Raw genomic sequence first — 21,071 nt, forward strand, 5'->3', positions numbered from 1 at the left:
ACTGATTTATTCAGTAATTAATTAGAAGGAAAATAATTTTGCAACTCGTTTAACGAAGTGCAAACAATTAGGTCTTCGTTCGGGTCGCGATATTGTTTGCAAGAGCGGTAATCGTAACCGTTGAAAATTTGACGTATGGAACGAACGCATCTCGATTGTTCTGGCGCGTTTTTTCGTCGATTTTCGTTGTTCTGGGTTTTGCAGTATCGAGGACGCGCGACGTTGACCTTTATTTTTTTCTCTCGTTCTGTCCTCGTAAAATTTGCTCGCTATTACCTCGGTGGGTAGTCTCGTCGTCGGATCCGCCGGCGGGGAATCCGTGCGGTTTCGATTCCCAGACTTTCGAGTCAGTGCACCGCTACTGCTAGCTGTTAAATGGAAGCGTACAGCGGACGACGTAGACAGAATAAGAGGAACAAAAACGGGAGACGGCCTCTAACGCGGGTATTATACGAGTTCGCGTGTATTCCGTGTGCAGCGGATTGACGTATCGACTCGGATTTCTATCGTGTCGCGTAAAATTAACATCCCCTCGTAATCCGTGTCTTCGATCGTTGTCATCGGCTAACCTGCATCCTCGTACCGCTCTTCGCAACATTTTCCCGTTACAATTATCACTTGATCGTTGCATCCAGTTAACAATTTTGTACTCAGCTATTTTTAAGCAAATTCATCTTATTAATTATTCCACTTTTATCGACAATCTTGAACTCCTAACTGTATTATGATCTACAAAGAACTTTGAAGTGTTGCGCAAGAGTGCGTAATCTTCCCAAAGTATGTTGATGGAGAGATTATTTTTTATGACGGAAAATAGACGTGTCATCTATAGGTTATGTCAGAAATTCAAATCCAAGAACGATCAATTTTCCATTTAACGGATCTTTTAACGTGGACATCGTGGAAACACGGTGAAAGCGATCGTGAAATAGGTTAGGTTATTTTCTCCGTCACAGATGCACGTTTCTCGTGTATCCATTTTTCTATTGGCAATCGATAGCGTCAAGAGCTACGCTTCTTGTTAACCTTATCTCGACTTCTTGGCAAACAGGAAGGAAGTATTAACGTTTCCTGATTATCGTGGCGATTAGTCACTCTATCGATTACGCATGGGATTATTCCGCGATGAAAATTAGTCACGATTTATACAGGGAAATTTGGTTTATTATCTTAGGTAATCTTGAGGTACTTCATATTGAAGTAGTTTTCAGCTGCACTTGCAGTTCTGAGATAATACAATTTTATGGCTTTTAGGAATGACGTTATAGTGTTATATAATAGCTTATAATTATAATTGTATTTCATAATTATTTTATAATTATAATTGTAGTTATTAGCTTATAATTATGATTATAGTCAGTAGCTTATAATTATAATTATATTTTATAATTATTTTATAACTATAATTGTAGTTGTTAGCTTATAATTATAATTATAGTTAGTAGCTTATAATTATAATTATATTTTATAATTATTTTATAACTATAATTGTAGTTGTTAGCTTATAATTATAATTATAGCTAGTAGCTAATAATTATAATTATAAAGTATTATATAATACTATAATATTATTTTTAAAAATCATAAAATATTTTTTATGTCAAACCTGCAAAATTACAACTAAAAATTACCTCAATATTAACTACATAACATTAACTATATATTAATTATACAATATTCTATAATTATATAATACTGTATGTAGTATTACTGCTCTATATTCTATATCATGTGACATTATTAACATTAATATATTAATGTATAATAATTGCCGACAATTTTCACAATGGCTGATTCAACCTTGATCCCATTGCACTTTGAGGTGTTAGATGTAAAATGAAACTTTGGTAAGAAAGAAATTTCGTGGTTGAGGCAACGGTGATGGTAATTATTTGAAATGACGGCAATTCGTAACGACGTAGCGATAATCAGTATATTCTTGACACGTCGTGGCGACACAGCAACACTGATTCTTCTCACACCGGTGTTAATTAACGTCCAAATGATCGCTATTGTCGTTGCTTTCGCAACAAACGCTGCGAAACGAGCTTCGTCCGAGCAGAATCAAATCGCTTTGTTTCTATGAAATTAACTCTTAACGTTATTTACATTTTTACTCTGAACTATTTTATATATCTTATCGTTTAGGATGTAGATGGATATTACTTTTGCATCGAAGGATTTAATTAAGAATCAGTAATTCCTTGTTTATCGAGTTTTCAAGCTTCAATGCTTAACAGTGATAATAACATTAATCGTTTCTGCAGCTCGAGTCGTTCGATTAATCGTTCTCATTTAACACGATCTTCATGATCATTTCTATAATTCGACTCTCTTTTCAAAAGTGTACTCGTTTTCAGTACAACCCTCAAATATTTAATAACCATGATAATTGTTTACCAAATCAAATGTACAATTGCTTCAAATATTTGTACATTTCCCTCTCAGAAGAGAAGCCTCTCAGAAGTTCAGAAACTCCAATTAATAGTAAAAAAAAATGAACAAAAATTTCATAACGATTCGACAAACGAGAGCCTCCATTCTCCGCACATTAATTGATCGGCCAATGAATGAGTAACCTCTACGCAAAAATCGGACGCGAACACATCAAAATATAAATAGAAGTGTCTGAGAGAGCGGCGTGTAAACTCCACGGTGTACAAACGTACACACAAACACGCGTGGATAACTGAATTTACCAACGGCGTTCTGGGGTTCGCGAATGTGTAGCATTCATAGAATATGGAGGGTCGCGATGAGCTATTAATTAACTTTCACGATTTTATTCACAGTTATGTTTGAATAGCAATTCAGTATTATCACATACGGTAATAGAGGTGGTTAGAAATATGTTTAGAAACGTATCACATGAGATGTTTAGAAAGTCGTAACAAAATAAGGTGTTCTAAGTATGTTACATATTAATGTATTCATAAGTGTATTACATGATATTGAGTGTACGTAATAATGTTCGTTAGGGTTTGTTCGTTGTCAGGAAATGTATATTTGTATATTCAGTGCAGTACAAGTTTTAATTATATATAATAAATTATAATTATTAAATATTATAATATGTTAGTAAATATACATTTGTATATTCAATGCAATACAAGTTTTAATTATGTATAATAAATTATAACTATTAAGTATTATAATATATTTGTAAATGAACATTTGTACATTCAGTGCAGTACAAGTTTTAATTATATAATAAATTATAATTATTATGTATAATAAATTATAACTATTAAATATTATAATATATTTGTAAATGTACTTTTGTATATTCAGTGCAGTGCAAGTTTTAATTACGTATAATAAATTAAAACTTGTACTGCACTGAATACACCAAAGTACATTTACAAAAATATTATAAAATTGATCAAATATTTTAAATAAAATTTGCCAAAGATATGAAGATTTTTATGGTTGACTGTACCTTTGAAGAAAATCACTTTCCACGTGAGATAGTTATCGCAATAAAGTACGAAAAACGACATAGTTCGAATTCAATACAATTATTCCATGCCGAGTCGCGCACCTATCGAACCATTTAATTTTCCAACTCGATAAACCCGACACATAACACATTGTCACTAATTAACCAACTGCCATGTATAATTCATGTGCTATTTGCTAATGGGGACAGAAATACATTGGATCGCTCTATGCTATACGAAATTTCAGCCGGTGTTCTATGAGTCGTTTTAATAAAAGCTCACCTGCATGTAACCATTCGACCGAAACCATGAATCATATCGACGAGACGCGAGCATTTCCGCGATTTCACGCTAATCGACTCTCGATTCAACGTCCACTCGATTCGGGCTACCGAGATACGCGAGTTATGAACTGCAAGGGGTTTTGAGTTAGACTTGATGTGGTAGTTTGACAATTTTATTATGTGATTAGATGTTGGTTTAATAATGTAACAAATTGATAATGTAACAGTTTGATGATTTTACTATGTCACAATTTGACGAGGTGGCAGTTTGACAATTTTATTATGTGACCAGATATTTGTTTGATAATATAACAAATTGATAATGTAACAGTTTGATGATTTTACAAAGTCACAATTTAGCAATGTAACAGGTTGACAATTTTACAATGTGACAAAATAATAGTTTGATAATATAACAAATTGATAATGTAGCAGTTTGATGATTTTACAAAGTCACAATTTAACAATGTGATAATTTGACAATTTTACAATGTGACAGGATGATAGTTTGACAATATAACAAACTAATAATCTAACAATTTTATCATTTTATTATATGACAAATTTACAATGTGACAATATATCATTTTGACAATGTGACAATTTGACATTTTGAATAGATGACAATTTTACAATGTGACAATTTGGCATTTTGAATGGATGACAATCTTACAATGTGACAATATGTCAATTTTACAATGTGACAATTTGGCATTTTGAATAGATGACAATTTTACAATGTGACAATTTGGCATTTTGAATAGATGACAATCTTACAATGTGACAATATAACATTTTGACAATTTGACAATTTTACAATGTGACAATATGACAATTTTAAATATGACAATATAACATTTTGATAATTTGACAATTTTACAATATGACTTGACATTTTGATTATTTGACAATTTTGCAATATAACAATTAGACATTTTGACGATATGACAATATGACAATATGACAATTTGACAATTTGTAAATTAAAAAATTTATGAACTTGAAGTCCTGACAATTTGCCAATTAGCAACTTCATAAATTTGTAAATTTGACAATATGACAATTTGTAAATTTCTAAATTTAAAAATATGTGAACTTGAAGACAATTCACCACCTTGTAAATTCATAACTTTGTAAGTCTGTAAATTTGAAAGTTTGCAGATATAAAAATTTGGAATTTCCGAGAATCTCCATATACGACAATTCAGCGCCACTAGTGGCAATATAAAGCGTGGTAATCTAACGCGTGTATTTCTAACTTTCCCTGCATTCTAAAAATTAAATGACTCTACTTCTTTGACTCCTTTGCAACATTCCGCCATCAGAATCGAAATAAACCCGCCATCAGAATCGAAATAAACCCGCCATCAGAATCGAAATAATCCCGCCATCAGAATCGAAATAAACCCGCCATCAGAATCGATCCGCCCCCAAATAAAATCCTCCATAAACCCGAAATAATCGACACCTTTCGATTACAACAACGAAAAGGTTGCCTATCACACGCGTATCTAAAGTTTCTAAAACACAAACGATAAAAATAAAACAAGAGAAAATTTCGAAAGGTGAAAGATGAAAATTCAGCGAATTTGTAAAATGACCGTCGCTCTTTGATGATCCTACGCTCGATATTCCGTCCAGACGGCGGATACGTAAACCTCCACGAAAATAAATTTTGCGGAGTATTGCCGGTTCATTCTAAGGCGCATAGAATGATAGCTATTTCCGTTAAGGAGAAAAAAACCGGTGGGACACTGTCTGTCTCCGTGGTTTCTAAAGATAAAGCGTCTTCTGCAAGCGATTTAACAAGAAAATCAGTCTGTCCCTATGCATCTCCTCTCCTGTGATACTTGTTCGATTCGACTTTCTTCTTTCCTTTCGAATTTCGATAAAAATAACCGAAACAGGATCGAACGGTGAATAAAAATCATACTGAGGTACCATTCGGATACTATCGAAGGCTAGGAAATAGCAAACGCGGATGTTGACTCATTGCCACTCTCACTTTTTGCCGCAATTTGCATCGGATCTCTTCTACATATTTGCGAGCGTCGAACGCGCTAAAAATGCACGCTCATCGTCACGAAATTTTATATTTCTCTTGTTTTTATGGTTTTGGATGAATTTTGAGGCATTTTGATATTCGTGGACTGCGATATTTTGGACATTTTGGGTTGTAGGTGTTAGGTTGGGTTGCAGTTTGGGTTGGGTAGCTGAGTAGGGGGTTGGAGTGTATCATACACAATAGATATTTCTTTGTGGAACATTCACAAAATTATAGATTGACATTACGATTATTTTTTCACTTCAGATGATATAAAAATAATATTTCAGTAAGTAGGTAACAAAAGTAATAAATTTGATCATGATGATCAAGGTCTGCAAAGTAGTGAATTATGCAATTTATAGATTGAGGATCTCATGAATTATATAATTTTCGTTATAAAGCCCTCAACATATCACACAACATCCTAAGTCTAACTATAGTAATTATAACCAATGAGTTGAGAAGAGTTTTAATATAATAAATCAATTTTGACAATTGAAGAACAGTTTTAATCTGAAAAATCAATTTTAATAATTGAAGAACAGTTTCAATCTGATAAATTAATTTTAGCAATTGAACAACAGTTTCAATCTGATAAATCAATTTTATCAATTGAAAAACAGTTTCAATCTGATAAACCAATTTTGACAATTGAAGAACAGTTTCAATCTGATAAACCAATTTTGACAATTGAAGGACAGTTTTAATCTAATAAATCATATATAGCAAAATCAATTTTGACAATTGAAGAACAGTTCTAATTTTCAAAATCAATTTTAACAATTGACGAATAGTTTTAATATAGCAAAATCAATTTTAACAATTGAAGAACGGTTTTAATCTAATAAATCATATATAGCAAAATTAATTTTGACAATTGAAGAACAGTGTCAATCTTCAAAATCAATTTTAACAATTGAAGAACAGTTTCAATTTTCAAAATCAATTTTAACAATTGACGAATAGTTTTAATATAGCAAAATCAATTTTAACAATTGAAGAACGGTTTTAATCTAATAAATCATATATAGCAAAATCAATTTTGACAATTGAAGAACAGTGTCAATCTTCAAAATCAATTTTAACAATTGAAGAACAGTTTCAATCTTCAAAATCAATTTTAACAATTGAAGAACAGTTTCAATCTTCAAAATCAATTTTAACAATTGAAGAACAGTTTCAATCTTCAAAATCAATATTAACAATTGAAGAACAGTTTCAATCTTCAAAATCAATTTTAACAATTGAAGAACAGTGTCAATCTTCAAAATCAATTTTAACAATTGAAGAACAGTTTCAATCTTCAAAATCAATTTTAACAATTGAAGAACAGTGTCAATCTTCAAAATCAATTTTAACAATTGAAGAACAGTTTCAATCTTCCAAATCAATTTTAACAATTGAAGAACAGTTTCAATCTAACAAACCAATTTTAGCAATCGAAGAAAAAGTTGAATCTGATAAACGAATTTTAAGATGTTGATCGACATGATCAGCTCACACTTCATGTTATAGACAGTTAAATAAGAAATGGAGTGTCAAACATGTAGGTTGCCACGTACCCGTGCAAAAATCCATGGGAATCGTGCAGCTATGTCGTTGGAATTTCACCGTTTAATAAAAGTCATCCTGTGCGCTGGTATCCGGCAACGGTGTGCTGCGTTCAGTCGTTGACTGAACGGCTAGCGATGCCCATTCAATACTCTTGCAAAATTTCCAATCAGATTAATCTAGGCTGATTGTTTTGGAACCATTGACTCCTGTAGCGAAGATGAATAATTTCCTTGTTAGACAATTTCATTGCCAGTAATCGTTTCCATTGCAAAATTTCAACTTGACTTAATAATGTATGAAATTTCAAATTTTATTTTATTTTCATTATTTGGGATGAACACTTTTCCATTAGAGATTGAGAAGGTTTAGAAATTTTGCAAACCTTGCAATGTTATGGATTTAGAACCTCTTGCAGTACGATTTATTCGAATGGTGCGTCAGATGTGATAAACTATTGATTCCCACAATATTAGGAGAAGTAAAGAAAGCTAAAATACCATGCTGCTTTTGTATTAAATGATCCTTGATTATACAAGTTATAATTAGATCCAAACTAGAAATCCAGGTGTATTAAAAACTTATCATGATCGAACTATGAGTGCATCAAAAGCATACTCCGTCACTATAATGCAATAAATGCAATAAGTTAAAGATACCCATACTGAATTACCTCCAAATTAGTGCTATTGTATCGTAACAGAATTACATTACAAATACTTTCACCTACGATGTTTATCAAGAACTTGCATAGTTTCACAAAAAACTATCGAACCTTCCTATCAAGAACAAGTTTCAAACATCGAATTTCTCCTCGTTACAAGTAACAGGAATCCCAAAGAAATCTGCATAGATCCTCGGGCAAGAACCTAGAAAGATGTCCAAGAAAAATGTCGGAAAAGAAACGGTACTACAAGAAAATATTTGACGAAATTCATCCGAGCGAATGCGGTTTCCAGCAAGATTTAACGAGCTGGTGTTTGGCAAGCAGGTAGAGAGTCGCGTATGCGACACAGTCTACCGACGATTTTCACTATCCGAGATCGGACACGATATACCCGGACGCATGGACAGCATAGTCATAGAAGTAGTATCCTCGTTAACGGACGCCAAAATCATCGCCCTTTCACCTCGTGAATACCAGAACAATGGGGAACGAGTAGAAAACTGGCGATCGGAAACCGTGTAACAATTAAAACGTTCCATGCCGAGCGAAATTATACCCACTTTTTTTTTAACTAAACTCGTGGGTATATTTAACTATTATAACGCTCAATTGTTGGGAAAATCGTGGTATGAGATTTTTCACGCTTTCGTTATCGTTTCTTCTTCTGATTTTTTTGGACTATCGTTTCTATGAATTATGAGAGACTGTAAGAGAAGACATAAGTTACAAACATTATATATTATGAGAACATTGTTAGCAATATTGGTAGCAATACTGGTAATGTAACTGCTGGTGTAATAGAATTATGAGGAACTAAGATATTGCTTATAATTGGTAGCTGCACTGACAGTATAAGTTAGCTTCAATATTGTATATTATATTTGGTAGCAATACTTGTAATGCAACTGTCTTTATAATGAAATTATGAGCAACTAAGATATTGCTTACAGTTGGTAGCTGCGCTGATACAATAAGTTACAAACATTATATATTTTGATAGCATTGTTAGCAATATTGGTAGCAATACTGGTAATGCAACTGCTGGTGTAATAGAATTATGAGGAACTAAGATATTGCTTATAGCTTGTAGCTATACTGACAGTATAAGTTAGCTTCAATATTGTATATTATATTTGGTAGCAATTCTTGTAATGCAACTGCCTGTATAATGAAATTATGAGGAACTGAGATATTGCTTGCAGTTGGTAGCTGCAGTGCCAGTATAAGTTAGCAACATTATATATTACAATAGCATTGTTAGCAATATTAGTAGCAATACTGCTAATGTAACTGCTGGTGAAACAGAATGATGATACAATTTTCTGAGAGAATTAGTGAAACAGTTCTATAGTGATTTGGTGAAATGTGATAGTCAAAAGAGTAGTACAGTTGCATAACAGATTAATGATACATATCATAGAACAGTATTAAAATTTTTTAATAAAACAGTAGTACAGTTGCATAGTAGAGTTAGTATTTATTTGAAGTATTAAAATAATTAAAAATAATGTAACAACATCAGTTATGAGAAACTAAGATATTGCTTGCAGTTGGTAGCTGCACTGACAGTATAAGTTAGCTTCAGTATTATATATTATATTTGGTAGCAATTCTTGTAATGCAACTGTCTGTATAATGAAATTATGAGGAACTAAAATATTGCTTACAGTAGGTAGCTGCAGTGCCAGTATAAGTTAGCAACATTATATATTACAATAGCATTGTTAGCAATATTGGTAGCAATACTGGTAATGTAACTGCTGGTATAATACAATGATGATACAATTTTCTGAGAGACTTAATGGAACAGTTGTGTAGTGATTTGATGAAATGTGGTAGTCCAAAGAGTAGTACAGTTGCATAGCAGAATAATGATAGATATCATGGAACAGAATTAATTTTTTTTAATAAAATAATAGTGCAGTTGCACACTAGAGTTATTACTTATATAAAGTATTGAAGTGATTAAAAATACTATAACAACACTGAAAATAATATAATACAATTCCATAGCAAAATTAGTTTAATAATTGAGTAACAAAATACTGAAATTATAAAATGTAGAACTACTACCAGTAGCATTACTAGTACAGTTGCATATAAAAATGAATTCAAACAATAAAAAATAGTGAAATAGCAGTAAAGTCGTGAAGAGTTGCACAACAGGCAAGTAGCAGTAAAAATACCGTAAAATACATTTTGTTGCTTCGGAACGAGCAAAAAATGTTAATTATGACAACACGGAATGGGAAGCACAATAGCTTTCTACCTAAAGCGTTTGATCTCGGGGTCTGGCGAGCACCTGTTTCGAAAACGTTGGATGCAAAGGATCCCAAACTCTGACAAACAAGAAGCGAAGGTTCGGCGTGCAATAAGCCTGTCGCAAACACAAACGAATCGAGCGATTTAACGCGAAAGAGGTTCAGGGTAGGATTCGACTGGTGGCCGTTGTTTGTCCAGGGAACCTAATAATAACGGTACTCATTGTTGTATCGACAGTCCCACGCCCGGTTCGTCTATTTAGAAATAGGCGTTACGTCGGTATTGTGCACCGACTTCCAAGAGAGAATCATTGTTGCCGAATCGCCAACTGTTTTTCTTGATTTTAGAAAACAAACCTGAGCACGTAGGAAAATCATTTTTCAAAATTTCGCAAAACTACCCTTGACAGTGAAGTAACTAGCATAATTAGCCCCTTGCAATATGAATAAAAAGTAAAAAGACAGTGGCAATAATAATCGCTATAAATTTTATTTCCATTCTCGTTACACTGAATTATGAACAAATTGTTGGTCACGAATCGTCTGTATGCAATAGTACTATAAGTGAAATTATTATTGACAAAAAGGTTTCACTCTTTGAAAGAGAAATTTCGAGGATAGACAGAAATGTGAGACACTCGGGGAGCTCCTGGCTGCTTCTCGAATAGCATAGTGTTAGGGACAGGTTTCATCTGAAGTTTCGACGCTATCTTTTGGATCATGATTTTGTCGTTGTCGATGGTGTTCACTTTCTTCTTGTCTTTCTGTTTGTCCTTTTGCGTGGTGCGTTTGCGGTAGTATAGCACCTCTCCGGCTAAGGTGATCATGGCTAGGGCGAGTCCGAACAGGGTTGCGATGAATACTCCACCTGAAATCAAAGTAGCACTTAAACAATCACCTAATCACTTAACCCCTTGCACTATGATGTTTCCGTCGAGTGCGTCAGTCAGAACTGACTAATTTCAGCCATAGCATGAAAACAGACACAGAAACGTGAAATGTTATGTGAATTTGGTATCATGCAGTCGTTGACTATGCAAATTATAGTTGGACTTGAACTCCAAACTGAAATGTATTCAAAATTCGAGTAAAATTGGTCATAACCGAAGTACGAGTGCGTCACGAGTCAGACTTGTCAAAATAGTGCAAGTTAATAGCTGAAACTAGTACAATCGTTACATTTATAATGGGCAGGAAAATGTAATGATTTATGCTTGCTTTACTTGAATAATAAGAAGCTTGTTCCGCTTCTATTATACAGTCAAAGAGGATGTTTTAACTTCGTACATTTTGTCAAGTTGTTCAAATCGGAAGAGAACATTCTTCGTGTACAGTCTTCCATGAATATTAACGTATCCTCTTCGACGATTTTGCCGCAGCTCTTCGATTTACGTCCGGTGTGGCACGTGAAAGGACGATCAATTATTCGGGCGCGCGACACAAATGTTATTCGGTGCATCGTGTGGCAATTTACCACCTGTGTTTAACCATGCTCCTTCTTTTCTAGATTATCTTTTCTGGACATCCATGAATTTTCTATCGCTCATTAGGATCACTTCGTGTATACGATTTCTCTTTGCTTCTTGATTCGATCTTGCATTCAATATACAGGCTTAACATCAAATTTGAAATTGTAATTTTTTTTTAATTAGGTATACTTGATGTTGCTGTTCTTACACGTTACGATTCTCTAAAATTAGAATTTATGATGTAATTTTTTATGATTAGAATATTTGTGTGGTATTTTGTAAAATTGGAATTCTGGCACTTTGTAATTTTTTAAGATTAGAATTCTTACACATTTTAATTTTTTAAGATTAGAATTCAGCAACATTGTAATTTTTTAAGATTAGAGTTCAGCAACATTGTAATTTTCTGACATTAGAATTCTTCCACATTGTAATTTTCTAACATTAGATTATCTTTACATTGTAATTTTGTAACATTAGAATTCTTCCATGTTGCAATTCTCTAAAATTAGAATTTCTGCACAATGTAATTTTCTAAAATTAGAATACCTTCACATTGTAATTTTCTAACATTAGATTATCTTTACATTGTAATTTTGTAACATTAGAATTCTTCCATGTTGCAATTTTCTAAAATTAGAATTTCTGCACATTGCAATTTTCTAAAATTAGAATACCTTCACATTGTAATTTTCTAACATTAGAATTCCTCCACGTTGTAATTTTCTAACATTAGAATTCTGACACATTGTAATTTTCTAAAATTAGAATTCTGACACATTGTAATTTTCTAAAATCAGAATTCCTCCACATTGTAATTTTCTAACATTAGAATTCTTTCACATTACAATTTTCTAAACTCAGAATTCTCTCCCACCACAATTCCCTAAAATTAGAATTCTTCAAATTATAATTAGAATTCTGTAAATTATAATTTTATCGAATTAGACTTTCGCACATCAGAAACTTGTAAAACAATTTTCTAACTTATTTCGATCAAGACCTTTTCAGCTATTCCTAAATATTCCCAAATATTCCTTATTGCCTAAAGCCACTTGAAAGATCAGAAGCTTCATATTAAACAGCATCATCTCTTTCGCAATAATTTCAAATATTTCGACAACTTTCTCAAATAAACATTCTCCATAACACTCGATTAGATTTATATATGCTCAAATAGATCCCTAAAGGTCATCATTTAATAATTAAGGATTAACATTTAAAACAGCGACAATTACAGAGACTAGTTTTCTGGTAAATGATAAAATAAACGCTCACTTTAACGCAACTAAAATATAGAGGTAGCTATTCGATCTCCAACAGCAGGTGAAAGGACGATCGATCACTCGACTCTAGTCACGAGGTGCTGCTAATGATTATCGATTAAACATCGATAACGTACAGCCATCTTATCACCATCGTTACTTAAATAAAATTTTACAAACGTAATCTTTATCGAAATTTCTTTTTCTTAATAATTTATAGACATGTCTTTGATTACGTCTTTTATCTTCACGTATTATCTGCAGTCACGGAAATGCTGTAGGATAAGATAGTCGATACTGGCCTTGAACCGCTTTTACCTTGTAATGTACCTCCGATATCAAAAAGTAACATCGTATATCAAGCTCCAATCGCAACTGAAGTGACTAGCAAAATTCGTGTTATCGAGTTTTATTTTCTATATTTAATTGCGTGCAAAAATTTCAAGGGAATTCAAGGTTGCTTACGACAAAATACTTTGCGGAATTTTTTTAGTGCATATCCTAGATGTAGTAACAAAAAATTGCTGTAGAAATGTGCTGAAAGAATTTGGATTTCGTTCTGAATATGAGGAGTAATCATTTCTTTTAATATTTATTTCAAAGCAAATGTATGTTGTACAAATATACAAATGCATAAGAAGTATAAATAAGTGTGTGTAACTATATAAATGTACAAATGTATAAATGTGCAGATGTGCAAATGTGTTAATGTATATATTTACAAACTAGTTATAATATGCACAAACTACTAAATTTAAATTTAATGCAATTATAGATACAACTATACAATTATTGATACAATTATAGAAGCCTAAAATTCACAAACATAAAAAGTCTAAAATTGATGACATAAATTATAGAACCCCCAAATTAACAAACACAAAAATTCTGAAATTAGATGACATAAATTATAGAACCCCAAAATCTAAAAACATGAAAAGTCTAAAATTGATGACACAATTATAGAACCCCAAAATTAACAAACAAAAAAAATTCCGAAATTTGATGACATAAATTATAGACCCCCAAAATTTAAAATATAAAAATTCCGAAATGTAATGACATACAACTATAAAATCCCAAAATGCACAAACATAAAAATTCCGAAATTTGATGACATAAATTATAGACCCCCAAAATTTAAAATATAAAAATTCCGAAATGTAATGACACAACTATAAAATCCCAAAATGCACAAACATAAAAATTCCGAAATTTGATGACATAAATTATAGACCCCCAAAATTTAAAAACATAAAAAGTCTAAAATTGATGACATACAACTATGAAACCCTAAAATTAACAAACATAAAAATTCCGAACTTAGATGACATAAATTATAGACCCCCAAAATTTAAAAACATAAAAATTCCGAAATTTGAAGACATACAACTATGAAACCCCCAAATGCACAAATGTAAAAATTCCAAAATTTGATGATATAGTTCAGGAATGTCTAATATAAAAATGTAATGCAGAAGTTGCGAAGTGGATAACGTAGAAATTTATTGAATAAGGAATTTTCAATATGTGGTAGCCTGAAGGGTTGCGGGTTATCACAGTTGACCGCATCAGGAGCAGTAGGCCGCTGCACTGCGACCACTGCAGCAACGCCTCGAGGGTTATAAAAGCGGCGGGTGGTTGCGGAAGCGTCGGCTTTCGTGGAAATAAAGTTTCGTGCAGCAGTGCATCGGTGAGGTTAAGAGTGGCGATATATCGTCGCGGCCTGATTTCAGCACGGCACGAAAACTGCCGTTTTCTAAGCCAGACCGCTTCCTCTCGGTAGGAAATCTTCTGTTCTTTCTGTCACTCCCCTTCCACCTATCGCGTGTGTATACATTGATTCTACAGGGTGTTGCTAAATTATCAATCTCAAACCTTAGTTATTATAGCAATACAGTTCGTTATTACAATCATTATTATAGTAATAGAACAGTTAGTTATTATAACAATAGATCGTATATGTAAACGATATAATTAAAGTATGCAACAATTTCTTTTTAAATAATATATCATTTTTCAGAGTTGACAAGCGTTTAGAGTTAATACTCCACAGCTCACCTTTCTCGTTATTAGTCTTTCTTATAATTGTCATATCGTTTCTCCTGTTAAGATACTTTCCTAGTACAAGTCCTAAGAAATCTAAGTCCAGTTAAGATTCCTAGACAGTAAAGATAAGAGAAAACTGAGTCACCTCATCGTTACATAAGAGACGCAAAAAGATCGTTTCTTCGAAGCCTAGAATTTAGCAACACGGTGTATATAACGGCGCTTCTATGCGTCCTCGTGCATACGAACACCTGCAGCGCGAAGTTATGCAAATTCGCGTGTGGTTTTGTGTGCAAGGTGTCGGTGTGTCTCTCGATGTCAGTGGACCGATCCGTTCGAGTGGCAGTCCACCGAAGCACGGGGCATTTTTTTTGCTCTCCCCCTTACCGAAACGGCTCCGCTAATGCTAAATTACCTTTCGCGATCACGAAAGCCTCTGTGCTGTGTCCGAACGGCCATGCCGCTCTGCACAACGCCATTATCGAGCGTTCTTCGACTACGTACGATCTCTTTTACTCGGGGTGGGCCAGCCGTTATTACCGAGGTGATAAATTGTCCAGAAAATTATGCCTTTGAGCACGTGAAAATTTGGCGTAATTTACCCTGGAGGCTGGACAGTACTCTTTCTTTCTCTCGAGAATTATCGATCTTTTCAACGAGTCTAGGACTTGGTTGCGTGGGACCTTTTTCAGAAAGGGATTGGGGGTTTGGTCACGCGAATCGGCGTCAAACTTGTGTTAGATTTAGGGTGGATCTATAACTTTCTGTGGGAGCGTTTAATATTTAACGATACATTTCTATTCGATATTTCATTACCTTATATGGATATGAAATTGAAATATGGCGCTGTTAGGAGCAGAAGGTTGCTTTGGTGCTCAACGAACATTATGGCTATGATAGATAAAACTTATGGTAGTTTTTTATTGTGAACGGAGATTGGGAAGTATGACTTGAAGTATAGAAAATTAATTTTATTTGGCTGGAATGAAGTCGATTGCAAGTGAGCCACGCGAAATAACTTCTTCGTTTAAATTATTTATACCACTATATTAAATACGTTATAACACTTACAAAGTATTACTTCATTCTGCAATTATTAATTATTGCAACGCCTTCCGCATTTCAGAAAGTGAAGAATGTAATAAAAAATGGAAACTCTCTTATTTTGGTTCAGAAGTCTGAACTTTGAGAATATTCGTAATTATCTCGTTGTACGTGAAGTCTGAATATGTGTAGGAGTCTATTATAATTCATAAATAAATAGACTCTTTTATTTTGGTTTAGGAATCTGAACATTGAACATATGCATAATAGATTGTACATGAAGTCTGAATACGTGTAGGAGTTTATTATAATTCATAAATAAATAGACTCTTTTATTTTGGTTTAGGAATCTGAACATTGAACATATGCATAATAGATTGTATATGAAGTCTGAATATGTGTAGAAGTCTATTATAATTCATAAATAAATAGACTCTTTTATTTTGGTTTAGGAATCTGAACATTGAACATATGTATAATAGATTGTACATGAAGTCTGAATATGTGTAGGAGCCTATTATAATTCATAAATAAATAGAGACTTTTTTATTTTGGTTTGGAAATTTGAACATTGAACATATGCATAATAGATTGTACATGAAGTATAAGTTTGTGCAGGAGTCTATTACAGTTCATAAATAAATATTAGCACTGTAGTGTTAACTAGTATTCTAAAAATAGAAAATAATTCGATACGAAGGATTAATTGCAGTGGTACGTAATAGCTAGAGCGAGAGCGACAAATCGATCGTTATTCACGATAGGCGCTGATGGAATGTTCGCAAAATGAATTTGCATGGACTGTACATTCGCTTTCGCCAGTCGAATCGTGGGGTCCTAGATGCGCAGTCTGTGAAAAATTGACTGACACGGCCTTCAGAAGTCGAGAATTTACCAGCGTGTTCTATCTAGCTGATGTTTCTCTTCATTTCTCGATTCTGCGTTTATATTTTTAATACGTGATTTGACAGAACAAATTATTTTATCAATTTCATACAATTAGTAACAAATTCTTCCTACAATTAATTGATGCAATTTCATCAAATTTAGAACGTGGATTTCTTTTGTGTTCCTGTTTATTTTATTTCTGTTTTAACTCAAATATGTGATATGTAATTTTATCTCTACATCAAATTGGAAAAGAAAGTGTCTCCCGTTAAACAATCTCTACTTAAGTTCCTTTTATTTCTGTTCCGTCTTAAATATGTGACACGTAATTTTATCACTGCATCAAATTAAAAATGTTTAAGCAATCCTCACTTAAAATCAAAGTGGATAATTTAAATTACCTTTCGAATTTTTGTACTGAATTTCGAGGTACAGAAGAGTAGGTTGCGTCGCAGCCGAGAGAACCATGCTAATTAAGCGGTTGCCAGGAGGTCTAATTGCATCATGCTGGTTAATGAGACGGTTCTTTACCTGATAGCCAATGTGCCCGAAATTTCGTTCCGAAGAGTTTACAAACAATGCAAGGCGATTTTCACTAAGCAATTACTTCCATAAACATTTTACCCTCTGTAACGACTAATGTTCATTAAAAGCCTCTTTTTAAATTGTAATTTGGCATATTAGAATTTTACCACGTTTCTCGTTAATTTGGAGAAATTATCATATAGCTTAAATGCGTTTAACTAAACTGATAAATTGAGAGGTGTTTGTATATCTACTCGTTAAAACCAGTAATTATAATTAATAACAGCTACAATTAATGAGAGAATAATGTTTAAAATAATAACTAAAATACTTGTAACAGCACTGTTTTATTGTGCTTCATTTTTAATAACACGAATAATATTAAATTTTTGATAATAAATTAATGGTTTACTTAACACGAAAAGAAGTAATTGTTCAAACATTTCCTATACTCTTAGTAACAGAATCCTCCACAATGTTTCAGAAAATAATTGAATTCGAACATCGAAATTGCGCGTACAATTACGTAGACATCGAGAAACGGTCTGTAAACGTGTGTTCGAACCTTAAGTGCACATGTAAGATCCCGATAAGAGGCAATTATCTGTCGAAATGATAAGAACGAGCGCGTAATAACGCTGCACGGTTCGTAGCAGAACGTTTAATGAGTTACTAACGACCCCAACGTTCGTTTCGTGCGCAAAATTAATAAGCCAGTATCGATACGTTTCTGCCGAGATTACGGCGCTTAATGAGATTACAACGCGAAAGGTCGCAAGGATCGAGATCGAGGATTTCGCAGGGTCGAGGGAAAAAGGGCTGGCCTCGACCGCCTGCTTGGGATAATTACGTCGGCGGTTTCTTTTGTTGACTTTTAAAATTGGGAGCCTCGTGTATTCGCTCTACCGCCTATTCTTTCGATGGATAACTTGATTGAGTTGCTCTGCGAGCTAATGGCTTTCTTCGAGACGCCAAAGAACTTTGAAGCTTCTGAAATCAATGCTAGGTCGATATCGGTGATATAGGGATATCGAGGTTTACTGATAGAGGACTCGAGGGATATAAGGATTAGGGATATGGAGATACAAGACATGTGGAAATCTCAAGGTGTAAACATGAAGGTACCTTGGATCTAGGAGTGTAGGGAGGAGACATTTAATGATCTAAGAATTTAGGAATCTACACATCCAGAGATCTGGGAATATAGAGATCAAGGACTCTGGAGCTCTTAAAATCTCAAAACACCAAAAACGCAAAAATTGGTAAATCCGCATCCCTAAACTCTGATGATCCAACCTACCAAAATCTGAAGGTCTCAAGACCCTTTTACCCCAAAATTTCAATATTCCAATGACCCAAGATTTAAACCTTGTGACGTCCCAAAGACCCTTCCTCCCAAGGTCCTAAAATCCGAAAACTGCAATATCCAAATACTCCAAAGTTGCAAAGCCCCAATCCCCCACGTGCTTCAATCGATTACCAAAGGAATAGCTTCCGACAAAAATTCGGAAGATAGGACCACAGTCGTGAAGCCGCCCCGATGAGAAGAGTGTCAGTGCCCTTATTTTCCGTGGTTTTAAGTAGCATTCTATTTGCGCCCAGCCGGGCAGTTTTTAGTTGCCACGTGTGTCCCTGTATAGGTGAAGCGCGTGAAACAGAAGGATAAGGCGAGAAGACGGACAGACAGACAGACACAGGCAACAGCTTTGAAAGAACGAAAGCAAGAAAGCTAGAGAGAGAAAGGAGACGGATAACTCTTACGAGCGTCTCGCGTCTACGAGCGTATCCCGCCTTGCCGGCGCGTATCCAGGAAGTGACGTCAGCCGACGACGTTCTTATGAATTAATTTGCGGAAATCAAGCCTCCCACCTACCCCTTTCTCCCTGTCTCGGCCGCGTACAGATCCTAATCCTTACGGTTGCGCAATCCTAATATCGCCTACACGGCAAACGGTGCACGCTGCTAAACGCTTTTATACGTGTCGAATAGTACCGATAGATCTACGACTTTGTCGCTCGTCCTTTATTTTCTCCTACTTTGCATCTATTTCCTAATTGTTAAATTATCGTTTACGAGTCATTTCAATTGATATTGCGAAATGGTCATTGCGAACAAACATTTGTACGTTTAGATTATTTGCAGTAATCATTCTCGTTATATTGCCACGGAGGGGTATAAGGCAGGTGATGTTGCAATATATTGCGCGGCGATATAACGCGTTTTAAAACATTGTTATATGACGTATAACACAACGCGTGGTTGTATAACAGGTAGTGATACAACGCTTCGCTATATAGCACAGAGTTATTCAATCGACGGCAATATAACGCATAGTGATATAATTCGTGGTATTCTAACGCGTGGCAATAAAACGTGCTGCTACACAATGCATGGCTACATAAACGCGCAACTATACAGTATGTGGCAATTCAATATGTAGTAGTACTGTTTTTGGCAATATAACGCGTGGTGATATAATACGTGGCAATACAACGCGTAGCGATATAACGCATGGTAACATAACGCGTAGTGATGCAACGCGTTATTATGCAATAGATATAAATAAAACCCAGAGCGATATAGAACGTGGCAATATAACGCGTGGTGATACAATGCGTGGCAATACAACGCGTAGCGATATAACGCATGGTAACATAACGCGTAGTGATGCAACGCGTTATTATGCAATAGATATAAATAAAACCCAGAGCGATATAGAACGTGGCAATATAACGCGTGGTGATACAATGCGTGGCAATACAACGCGTAGCGATATAACGCATGGTAACATAACACGTAGCAATGCAACGCGTTGCTGCACGTGTATAAATAAAACGCAGAGCGATATAGAATATGGCAATATAACACGCGGCCATATAATGCGTGGCAATACAGCAGGCAGTGATATAACGCATGGTAACATAACACGTAGTAATGCAACGCGTTGCTGCACGTGTATAAATAAAACGCAGAGTAATATAGTATACGGCAATATAACGCGTGGCGATATAAAGCAACTCCCTAAACGATCTCATACATTTTCCATTAGAATAATCAACATGGAGCAAGTTGGTCGAAACAAAGTAGCTTCCAAGAAAAGATTTTGCATCGCAAATGACCGGTCGGCCGTTCGCGGAGGATCTCGAAGCTTTCGACGTCGATGACTGCGTTCACCCACGTAGCTTACCGATGAACAATGCCTGAAACTCGACGGCGTCTCGCGATCATCCTGCCGGTCGCTATTTTAGGAACATTACCGAACGACGCGTGGACCTCGAGGTCCGAAAATCCTCGTGTCTTAGGAGATACTCTGACCAAATTATTGTGGATTGGTCGTTGCTCCGGTATTGAATCGATAGCTTCGAGAGCACGAGGTTGACGTTCGCTGCGAACTCCTACGCTCGCGTTCCTCCTCGAAGCATCGTAACGAGCCAACGCCGACCGTGTAATTAGTGGATCTAGCGCACCGATCATCAGAGTGCCCGCGGCTGGCGATGTGCACCGTGCATGCATCGATGACACGTACGAAATTTGGGGGCTTGAAATTCTGAGAATTTGGATATTCGATGCTGTGAGAATTT

At 34.6% G+C, this 21,071-nt stretch overlaps 1 protein-coding gene across 2 annotated transcripts in view; it reads left to right on the forward strand.

The window, feature by feature from the left end:
• Nucleotides 1-21,071, forward strand: part of LOC100878057 (uncharacterized) — a 78,000-nt gene that overhangs the window by 1,862 nt on the left and 55,067 nt on the right. The gene's annotated exons all lie outside the window — the stretch shown is intronic.

The sequence above is a fragment of the Megachile rotundata genome, chromosome 1 (assembly GCF_050947335.1).
Source record: "Megachile rotundata isolate GNS110a chromosome 1, iyMegRotu1, whole genome shotgun sequence".
Taxonomy (NCBI): domain Eukaryota; kingdom Metazoa; phylum Arthropoda; class Insecta; order Hymenoptera; family Megachilidae; genus Megachile; species Megachile rotundata.